Here is an 11,787-nt window from a genome sequence, read left to right on the forward strand (position 1 = left end):
AAAAGCAATGTAAATATTTAATTTGTTCATGGTTTCAGACGGTTCCACACATCATTGCTTAGCCCCATGCACTTGGGTAGAACATCATGATGGTGGAGTAGTCTGTTCACATCATGGTGAACAGAAAGCAGCAAGCAAGGAAGGGACAAATGATCAGGATAACCCCAAGCATGCCTTCCATAACTTACTCTTTCAACCAAGCTCCACCTCCTATAGGTTCCAGAACTTCCCCCCAATAGCATCACCAGCTGGGGAACAAACATTCAAAATGTGAGCCTGTTAGTGAAATTTCATATTCAAACCATAACAGTGAGATATGAATGAGTTAAAGAAACGCAGTCTTTCTCCAAGTCTTTCATATTAATTCCTTAGTCTTTACAACAACCCTATACAGTTGAAATTAACCTTTCCATATATAGGTAAGGAAACCAGCTGATGAAATACATACGTTCAGAGAAGTAAAAAGTCGTGAAAGATAGGCTTTACTATCTAACAGTGAAAGCTAGACGTCTGTGCTCTACAGACCTGCCCAGACTCCCAAGACCTTCAAGCATGATTTATTGTGTACCCTTACAATTTGCCTTATTTTTCTTAATATGATGATTGAACCTCTTCATTATATTTAATAAAAACAATGTAACTAACCTGGTATTGTAATTAAAATTTAAAATAGACCCAATCCCCTCTCTGCTGATGAGAAGGCATTAGGGAGGAAAGAGTTCTGTCTACATCTATCAGATCTTTTTTTTCCATTTGTTTGTGTGTGTGTGCTTGCATGTTTACTTGCATGTGCACATGTGTGTGTGCGCCCATGTTTGGGGGTGCATAAGAATGTAGAGGATCCAGGTTGATATTGGGAATCATTCCGGGTCACTCTTCCACGTTATTCAATGAGGCAGGGTCTCTAAATCAAACCAGAGCTCTCTCATATGACTAGTCTCCCTGGCCAGTTTTCTCTGGGGATCCCCTGTCTGTGCCTTAGGAGACTGGAATTACCAGAGGGCCTCTATACCCACCCAGCATTTAGGTGGGTTTTAGGGATTGACACTTGTCCCCATCCTTGCACAGCAAGAGCTTACTGAACTATTTCCCCAGCCCCCAACAGATTATTCCTGAGCCCTCTGTCTCTTATTCTGAATCTGGTTAGACTTCCCACAAGCCAGCATACTATTTCTAATTCAAGAACTGTTTTATTTCTTGGAGTCACTGCATAAAAATCTTTCATGATAATGACAAGTATAGTCTCTTGAAGACTAGGGACTAAAGAATGAAAGTGAATGTTTTAACCAACTTAAAGATATTTAGCATTTTGGTTCTTCAAGCTGGTCAAGTTTGCATAAACCACTTCTTTGATTAGGAAAGGATTTCTTGTGTAATGCAGTTTGTCATTCAGTGCAAGTTTCTTCCTTATTTATTATTCTTCTTTAGTCCCGGTGTTACAATTTTGCCTCATCATGTTAATACAGATGGGCATTTGATCTGAATCCTGATACCTCAATCTAAGATATAACTATGCAAAGCTAGCATCCACTTATGAGAGAGAACATATGATATTTATCTTTCTGGGTCTGGGTTACCTTACTCAGGATGATTGCTTCCAGTTTTATCCATTTATTTGCAAATTTAATACTTTCATTTTCTTAACAGATGATTAATATTTCATTGTGTAAATATACTGTGCTGACTAGTGGGGTTTTTTTTGTCAACTTAACACAAACTAGAGTCATTTGGAAATAAGCAACCCCAATTGAGGAATTTCCTCTATCAGACTGGCATGTGGTCATGTCTGTGAGGCATTTTCTTAGTTTTTAATTGATGCAGGAGGGCCCAGCCCACTGTGGGCAGTGCCATCCCGAGGCAGTTGGACCTGGGATGTATAAGAAAGGTAACTACTCAGGTCAGGACAGTCAAAGGCAATAACTGCAGGCTGAAGGCTGCTCAAGGTGCTGAGAATAAGTGACCATTGAATGCTCAGGCCTAAACAGATCACTTATACCACCCCCTCTAATGCTCAGAAAATATCATATAAAACAGAGTAGAGCTCAAAGATAGAAAGGCTCTGAAATGATATCTTCAGGGCATGACACAGTCATTGCAACATGATCTCTCAGTATCTGTGGTCCTGTACAAAACTGGGCCTATCAACAACCAGTCAAGGGCTGGGAAGGAGCTCATGGGCCCTACCCTGCTGAGCTATTGGCCACTGATGGATTCTGGAGGAGGCACAGTCATTGTCCTCAGTTGTGCCCTCAAGGGCAAGACCACCAGCCTCCAGGATAGCTCCAAACCCATGGTTATAAAGACAACCTTTGTTAAAATCAGTGGGTCGCAAAACTAAATAAAAAGTCATGAATGTGAGAGAGGGACTTGTAGGGAGGAGGGAAATGACAGGTGTGGGAAGGAGATTAGAGAATTAGAGGTAAGAATCATCAGAAGTAACTTATATGCATGTATGAAATTGTCAAACAAATTTAATCAATAAAACATATTTTAAAACAGATAAGATACTTTGGAATAAGCTTAATTGTGGTGGTTTGAATAAAGTGTCCCCATAGGCTCATGTATTTGAACAAAAACATGATCCCCCAATGGCTGGTGCTGTTTGGAGAGGTTATGGAAATTTGCTGGAAGAAGTACGTTACTGGGGGCAGACTTTGAGCATTCTATAGCCTTGACCCACTTCTTCATGTTTGCTCTTTTTGCTTCCTGTGTGTGGATGAATGTGAACAACCTCCTGCTCCAGCAGCCTGCTGCCATGCCTCCCCTACCATTATGGACTCTCCCCCTGGAACCATAAGCCAAAATAAACTCTTTCTTCCATAAGTTGCTTTTGGTCATGATGTTTTATCATATCAACAATAAATTAACAATTATATTAACCAAAGAAGTAAAAGAATTCTACTTCTAAAGTTTTCATTGAAACTTTAAAACACTAAAGAAAGAAATTGAAGAGGACACTGGAAGATGGAAAGACCATCAATGTTCATAATTTGGAAAAATTTTGAATATTGAAAAACTTGCTAGACTGTAAAAAGAAAATCTACAGATTCAATGCAAACCCCACCAAAATCCCAGTTCCATCTTCACATAAACAGAAAAAGCCTTAAAATTAATATGGAAGCACAATAGACCCAGATACCCAAAGCTAAGGAGAGAGAGAGAGAGAGAGAGAGAGAGAGAGAGAGAGAGAGAGAGAACAAAAAAAAATAGTATCACTATACCTGATTTCAAGTCTTACTATACATCTATAACAGAAACAATATGGTACAGGCACAAGAACACACGTGTAGATCAAGGAAATAGACTAGAAGACCAAGATGTACACCCACACAGCTAACATCATTGTCTATATGTCTACAATGATGCCAGAAATACACATTAGAGAAAAGACAGCCTCTTCAGCAAACAGTGATGGGAAAACCAGATATTCATATGTAGAAGATGAATCTAGATCCCTATCACCTTGTTGAAAAGTAAATTCCCAATGGATCAAAGACCTTAATAAAGACCCTAAACTCTAAAACTATTAGAATAAAAAGCAAGGAAAAAAGATATAGGCACAGGTAAGCACTTTTTTGAATAGTACTCTAGTCACTCAGAAAATTATGCCAGTATTTGGGACCTCATGAAATTAAAGAGCTTCTGCACAGCAACGGGAACAGCTTAATGAATGAAGAAATAGCCAACAGAATGGGTGAAAGTCATTTCTAACTATATATCTAACAGAGGATTAAACATAGACTATACAAAGCACTCCAAAACTAAACAAAAAATCAAATAATTTAACCAATAAATGGACTAATAAAATAACACAGTTCTCAAATGATGAATTACAAATGGGAAATTCACATAGGAAAAAAGTTCAAATTCACTAGCCATCAAGGAAACACAAATTAAAATGAGATTCCATTTCACCCTAGTCAGAATGGTAGTCATTAAGAAAATGAATGACAGCTTGTCCCCAAGTGTCCATCTCCAACACTGGTACTCTTGTATCCTGGCTCTGCACACCAGAGCCTGGCTGCAGACTTCAGCAACACCTGCTTTTGTACTGGACAGCTTTAGTTGTCAACTTGACACACCTGGGTTGAGGGAGCCTCAACTGAGGAATTTCCTCCGTTGAACTGGCCTGTGACCTTGTCTGCGGGGTATTTTCTTGATTTTTGAGTGATGTGGGAGGGTCCAGTATACTGTGGGGAGTGCCACCCCTGGAAAGTTTGCTCTGTACTGTATAAGAAAGCAGTCTGAGCATGAGCCAGAGTAGCAAACCAGTAAGCAGCATTCCTCCAAGGCCTGTGTTTCAGTTCCTGCCTCCAGGTGCCTGCCTGGAGTTCCCACCTTGGGCTCCCTCAGCAGTGAACTGTGACAGTGACCTGGAAGATGTGGGCCAGATCAACCCTTTCTTTCCCAAGTTTGTATTGGTCAGAGCGTTTTGTCATAGCAATTGAAAGCAGACTAGAATATACTTGCATAAATACCACTTATTCTGAAATTATTTTGAGGCAAGAATTTTTCAAAAATGGTTTCCACAGAATTTTTTCCCTTTGGGATTGAATTTTTAAGAATTTCATAAAATACATTTTGATATTATTTAGATCACCTCCCTTATTTGTATCCCCTTTTCTACCCCCTGCCCATCAATTTCATGTAATCTATTATATATATAATGTATATAATATATTATATATAAAGGCTGATAGAGTCTAATTTGTGTCCTCAAATGTCAGATACATCCACTGGAACCTGGTTAACCTACCAAGAGTCACATCCTTAAAGGAGACTGACTCCTCTTCCCAGTAGTCATCAGTTTCCAATAGTTTCTCAGATAGGGTTGGGGTTTCTTACCCACTTCCCCACATTTACACTAGGATTTTGTCTGGCTTGAGCTAATGTGGTACTTGTTCATTCTGTCACCATTGCTTTTGCTATGAGTTCATATGAGTAACTGAACAGCTGTCTGGAAAACTCTGTTTCCTTATCATCCACCACCTCACAGAGATCTTTTAATAAAAGTAAATTATGCAGAAAGCATTCTGGATTTATAGACCTGCCAATAATTAAATATTACATTGCAACAGGACATTTTGTGGTTTCATATGAGTTGGCTTCATTACACAAGAGAAACGTAACAGAGGTAGTGACAATGTCATGGACACTCCCAACTATTTGTACAAGGAATCTGAAGTCCTCATGCCATACAAGATGCATAGTGCATCGATTTTTTTCCAAGTCTTTTTTTCTCATGCACCATCACTATCTCCAGCCTCATAGGAAAGATGGAGGCATCCTAATTGTTTTCAACAACCCAGATTTATTGATGTATTGTGGTGAAGTGTTACCAATTTTGAAATGCTGGGTTCAGTCAGAAATAGCAACCCAGTGTAACAATGTGAAGTACAAGTCAGTACTTAAGAATTTGACCCTATAATTCCAATGAGACTGACTATGTAAACCTCTTCAGTATGTTCTGTGACTCTGTTCATTGCAACCCTGGCCCTTCTTATAAGTTTTATACAGTTAAATATTCTTTATAAACCTATTAAAGACCTATTCATTTATTAAAATATAGAAAACAAATGACAACAAATGTTGATGAAGATATGAGCAAAAGTGAACCCTTATACACTGCTGGTGGTAAGGTAAACTAGTCAACTCACTACGAAACTCAATATTGAGATGTCTCAAAAAACTGAGAATAGACCTACCACATGACCCAGCTATGCTGCTCTTAGGGATTTGCCTAAAGGACTTCAAGGCAATGTATCACAGAAAAACTTGCAGATCAATGTTTATTTCAATACTATTCACAATAGTAGTTATAATCAACCTGGGTGACTAATAACAGAGGAGTGTGTAAAGAAAATGTGGTACATATATACAATGGAATTTTTCAGTCATAAAGGTGAACGTTATGTGATTTGCAGGAAAATGAATGCAATTGGAGAGAATATTAAGCAAATTAAACTGGTCTCAGAAAGCCAAATGCCATATTTTCTCTCACTTGTGGTTCATTTATTTTATTTTATTTTATTTCACTTAATTTTGAGACAGGATCTCATTATGTAACCCTTGCTGGGCTGCAACTTGTTATGTAGATCAGGCTGGCCTCAAACTCACAGAAATCTGCCTACCTCTACCTCCTGAGTCCTGGGACTAAAGGCATATGCTGCCACATTTTGTTTTCTAGATTTTGTATAGATACATAAAATCATGTGTGTATGTATGGCATGAAAGTTTCAGAAATGAGGGCTGGAGAGATATCTCAGTCAGTAATGTGCTGTCCCCACAAGCATGAGAAGACAGCACCAACATGGAAAGGAGATATGGTGGCTCAGTTGTCATCCCAGAACTGGCATGTGGGAAACAGGAGGCTCCTAGGAGCCCCCTAGCCAGCAAGCCTAGCCTACTCAGTGAGCCCCAGGTCCCAGTCTCAATAAATGAATTTGGATGGCTATTGAGGAATAACACTCGAGATTGGCCTCTGGCCTCACATGTATACACAAGTATGTAAATGATTACCTCCCCATACACATGTGTATACATATAGACATGAATATGCACACCACCCCACATGCACACATGCACACAGACACACACACAAAGTAGAAGCAAAACTGTCCAGGGAACAAAGGGAACTAATAGACAGAGAATAAGTAAGAGAGGGCCAAGGAATGATCAGGCATATATTTGATGTATATACTTCTATGAAATTTCTTGTGTAACACAGTACCATGTAAAGTGAATAAATACAACAAGAAGTATATAAGACACAGAAGTACGCATATTTGGGGGGCAATTCTGTAAATGCTTGCCTGGTAGATGCATTCTGAGCACCACCGGGATTCTTATCCTATATGGCTCTTTTAAAAACTATTTATTTATTTTTATTTATGTATATCAATGTTTTGCCTGCATGTATACAGTGCAGACAATGCCTACAGAGGCCAGAGGAGGGCATCAGATATCCTGGAACTGGAGCTATGGTCGGTTGTTAGCCACCATGTGGGCACTGAAAACCAGACCTGGGTCTTTCGCAAGAGCAGTCAGCATTTCCCCGGCCCCTACAAGTGTCCTGTTTGGTATGTCGAATTGATTCAGAGCTATTTATGATAGTTGGGAGACCATTGCTAACTTTTAGTATGGTTTTAATATAGTTAATCTATTGATATTGCCTGAGTTCATGGTTGTTGAACAAAAACAATAATTTGTCATTTAATTAAGTATGGATAACTGACAGATTGATAAAAACATATATAAAAATAGAATAAAAGTGATGCCATACTATGGTGTTCTTTCTTACTGTGCATTAGTGTATAAGCTTGTCTCTGCTCTTAGCGCTTTAATCCTATTTTTCTGAATTGTTTTGATCCTGTGTTCTTCCTGCTTCCTGATGATTTGATCTTTATGACACTTGTTGATATTTTTAGAGAATTCTGTTTTTTGCTTTGAAACAGCTTCAGGACTGGAGAGATGGCTCAGCAGTTAAGAACACTGGCTGTTTTTGCAGAAGACCTGGGTTTGAATCCCAGCACCCATATGGCAGCTAACAACTGTCTGTAATTCCAGTTCCAGGGGATCCAACAGCCTCTTCTGTCCTCCATGGGCATTACAAGGCATGGGTGCACTTACCTACATGCAGGCAATACACATACACATAAAAATAATAAATAAAATATTGAAAAAAAATAAAAAAACAGTTAGCTTCATGTATTATATTAACAGGATCTCCAACAGTTTAATTTTTTATATTTCTTTAGTAGGTAAGACACAATTCTTGCCAATATATACTCATTACCCAAAATAGTTTCCTGATTTGTAATTTTCTGACATTTTCTAATAACCTGGTGTCCTGGTTTGTTTCTTCACTGCTGTGACAAAATAGTCTAACCAATACCAACTTGGGGAGGAAAGGATTTATTCAGCTTACATCTCCCAGGTCATAGTTCATCAGGGAGCCCAAGGTAGGAACTCAGGGCAGGAACCTAGAAGCAGGAGCTGGAGCACAGGCCATGGAGGAACACTGCTTACTGGCTTGCTCCCTTGGCCCCTGCTCAGCCTGCTTTCTTATGCATCACAGGCCCACCTGCCCAGGGGTGGCACCACGCACAGTGGGCTGGGCCCTCCCACATCACTCATCAAGAAGATGCCCCTCAGACATGGCCACAGGCCAGTCCAATAGAGGAAATTCCCTGATTGAGGCTCCATCAACCCAGGTGTGTCAAGTTGACACGCTATCCAGCACACCTGGATTCTGAATATCTATGTGGCCTCTCTAGAAAGAATCACTTACTGGTTGGATCCAAACTGGAAAAAAAATTTCCCATTATGAGTGCCACAATTCTTCTTTGCCTTTAATCTTTAGACACTTTTCTATTGTTTTGGCATCATAATAATTTAAGAAGTCTACGCTTCCAAAAGCAGTTATATATTTGTAACAAAGATATATCTAAAATGCTTTGAGGTGAAAGAAGATGGGTTAATTAATTGTTACAGGGGTTTGATGGTTCATGGAAGACTTCATCAGAAATGAGATATCAGTTAAACTAATAAAAGACTAGGAGCTTATTAAGAAAAGAAATGTAGAGGGCCTTTCAGATATAGGGGAAAGGCATATAGAAAGTAAATGTTCATTATTTTTATCCAGAAAATATTTTAAGTAATTACAATCTAGTTGTCCCTGAGTTCCATTACCAAAGATAAGCCAAACTTGGAAAATCAAAGGAAAGATATTGAACTGCAAATTTATTCATTCATTTCATCCCACACAGGCCTGCTCACCTCAAATCCCCTTTTCATTTCAAAATGTACCTGCCTTATACCCTTACATGCTGTCAGGCTACTCTCTTTCACTTTTCAAGACAATAATTCACTATTTCAAAACACCCTTAATGAATGATTGTAGTTGGCAGTATTCTTTTCAGGAATGATAATAATAATAATAATAATACAAACAAAAACTTTTTACTGGTATGTAATGGATATTTTGGGAATTTTAATCATTTTGGTAGATTGGTGGGAATATATTTTAGTAACATTAATATAATTTAACAATAAAGAGAGCTATGTAAAATATTGTCTATTTTTCAATAAGCAGACATTAATGCCATAATTTTTCAAGTTGTCTCTTAGTCAAAATAATCTTTGTCCCATTTGTCCCTTGCCATCAAGATTATGTTCTTCCAAATCTGTGATGAACTAATTTCACTGGAAGTTGGAATAATATTTTGAGTCTCAATTTAAATATAGAAATAGCAATTAACAGAGAGTGGAGAAGCATCTTTCCTCATTTAGCTGAACGAGGTTGCATTAAAGTATTTTCCTTTCATAATGAAGCTTAGAAAATGATAATTTACCTAACTTTTTTCATTTCTATGGAAAGCCTTTCATCACTGTTCTGGTTTCTCTCCTAATAAGTGAAAATGTAAATGGAAATACATTAATTAAATTCTCTAATAAGATTCTGTAGCTATTGGCTGCAAACCCTAGGGAAACTATAAGATCCTAATTACAGCTTATCAATTGCAAATAACTCTTCAAACTATTCCCTAGATGTACTTGAGAAAAAGAGTTGCTAATAAATTTTACAGCTGTCAAGGGGGTACTATCATCAATGGAAGAAAACCCTAATCCTGGTTTGGGAAATATATCAGATGGTATAGCCATTATTTCCTGGGACAGACTCAGTATTTGAGCTTAGAGCAGTTGAGTTAGTATTGGGCATAATGGTTGTGACAGCCTTGTCCAGCTTACATCTACACTGTGGAGATTCCTGCTGCATGTTTTCAAGCCCCAGTTCCAATGGCAGAGTTAAGTATCCAAGGTGATTTGAAGGATTGATGCTAAAATTTAGAGAAGCCAAATACAAGACTCTAAATATAGCAAGAGATGTGTTTAGCATCAAGGTCACATCTCTGAAGACAATGTTTTGATTCTAGAATGATAATCAGGCTTTTAAGCTGGAACCTTTTAGGTGTGACTTCTGTTTCATGCTGATGAGGCCCAGAGATGTAACATCCGCCTCCTTCCCTTGTGAAATCCTTGAACTGAATGCTTGTTACTGGAAAGATTTTGAGCACCTTATTCCTGGTTCATTGTGTCTTCATCATGTGATGCTTATTAGATAACATCTGGTGATCTAAAGCTGTGTAACAAGAAATCATCCCCCTAAACTGAGAGTCTAAAAACAAGTAAAATCACAATAGATCTATAATGTGGGCAGGGCTCAGTCAACCACCACTCTCTTCTCTACCAAGCACTCAGACTGGAGGCTAGAGGACTCCTTTTCTAGATTTCTCATATGGCTGTTGCAAGAAGCTAGGTCAGGCCTGTGGCCTGATGGTTGCTTCCTTTCCTTGGTCTGTTCTGGCTTCCTTAACGCATGAGTTCATGAGAACCTAGCTGAAGCTGGTGGCCATTTCTAACCTAGTCTCTCAAACTACTCAGTACTATTTCCACTATACTTTGCTTATACAAACAATCACAACTTTGCCTACCTTTAAGAGGACAGGACTCATCACCTTGATAACAGTGATAGAGTCTACAGAGAGCTACCGTTGGAGTCATTTTTATGAGACTTTGTGTTCTCTCTTGCCTAGTCTTCAGCCTCCTGACTGCTTCATGAAAGGCCTGTTTCTTCACAGAATTTTCTGGATGCACTCCAGGCTTTGCCAAACCTTTCTTTCTATTACAGGTTCCTACTTATAACTTCACTGTCTGAATTACTGGTTGAAATGACTTTTTAAAAGATTTATTTATTTTTATTTTATGTGTATGAGTGTTTGTATGTACATATGTATGTGTATCATGTACATGCCTGGTGCCTGCAGAGGTCAGAAGAGGGCATCGAATTCTTTGGAACTGGAATTATCAATAGTTGTGAGCCACATCATGGGTGTTGGGAAATTAATCCAGTCTCTGCATGAGCAGCAAGTGCTCTGAACTGCTAAGCCATCTCTCCAGCCCCTTGAATTAATTTTAAATTAACCGAGAAACTAGTTTTCTCATGTGTCAAACTAAGCCATGTGGGGATAATTTCTTAAGTACCTAGAGCATGTGGAGTCTTCTTTCTGTCTCTTTCTGTCTCTCTATCTCATTGCTCCCCTCTGTCTTTCTTGGTGTTAAGAAGATTGCATATAAACATTTAACATGTGTAAGGAGGAGGAATATTCTGCGCAGCAACTGGTTTGTAGTCTTCAAAACTTGCAGGGACATGGCGTCCTGACCTCCGCCTCCCCCTTGTAAGAGCTTGGGTATCTGTGGTGTTTGCTGGAGTTGTTTATCACAAGGACTTTCTCCTGATTCTGAGAAAAGGTACACCTGACCCAAAAACTAATCTTACAGTCAGGTGATCCCAATGTATCTGTGGTATTTCCTGGAATTGTTTATCACAAGGACTTTCTAAAAAGAACATCTGACCCAAAAACTAGACTTACAGTCAGGTGATCCCAATTATCATGTGTCCTGACTCCACCTCCTCTACTGAAAAGTATTAAAACCCTTGTCTCAAACAATAAAGTGGCAGTCGAAGTCCTTCCTCCCACTCTATGATGGTGTGATAGTTTGTTCAATCCTGACGCCCTCTGCCCAGAATACTCGGAGCTTGATGTGCTGGTGCGGCAAAAACTCTGTGTCCATGAAAGACAAAAAAAGGCAGAACTTTTCTGTCTGAAAAGGGGGCTAAGGATATGATAAAGTGCAACAGGGATGGTAGAATAAGGGAAACGGTACAAAAAGCCACTGTTGCACAGTTAGCAAAATCCAAACACTATGCCAACAATAAGCATTACA

At 38.8% G+C, this 11,787-nt stretch overlaps 1 pseudogene; it reads left to right on the top strand.

Annotated features, from left to right (window-relative positions):
- The first annotated feature begins 2,080 nt into the window (after window positions 1–2,080).
- LOC115071697 lies at window positions 2,081–5,562 on the top strand (annotated as a pseudogene).
- The last annotated feature ends 6,225 nt before the right edge of the window (window positions 5,563–11,787 follow it).

The sequence above is a fragment of the Nannospalax galili genome, unplaced genomic scaffold (assembly GCF_000622305.1).
Source record: "Nannospalax galili isolate Female #2095 unplaced genomic scaffold, S.galili_v1.0 scaffold999, whole genome shotgun sequence".
Taxonomy (NCBI): domain Eukaryota; kingdom Metazoa; phylum Chordata; class Mammalia; order Rodentia; family Spalacidae; genus Nannospalax; species Nannospalax galili.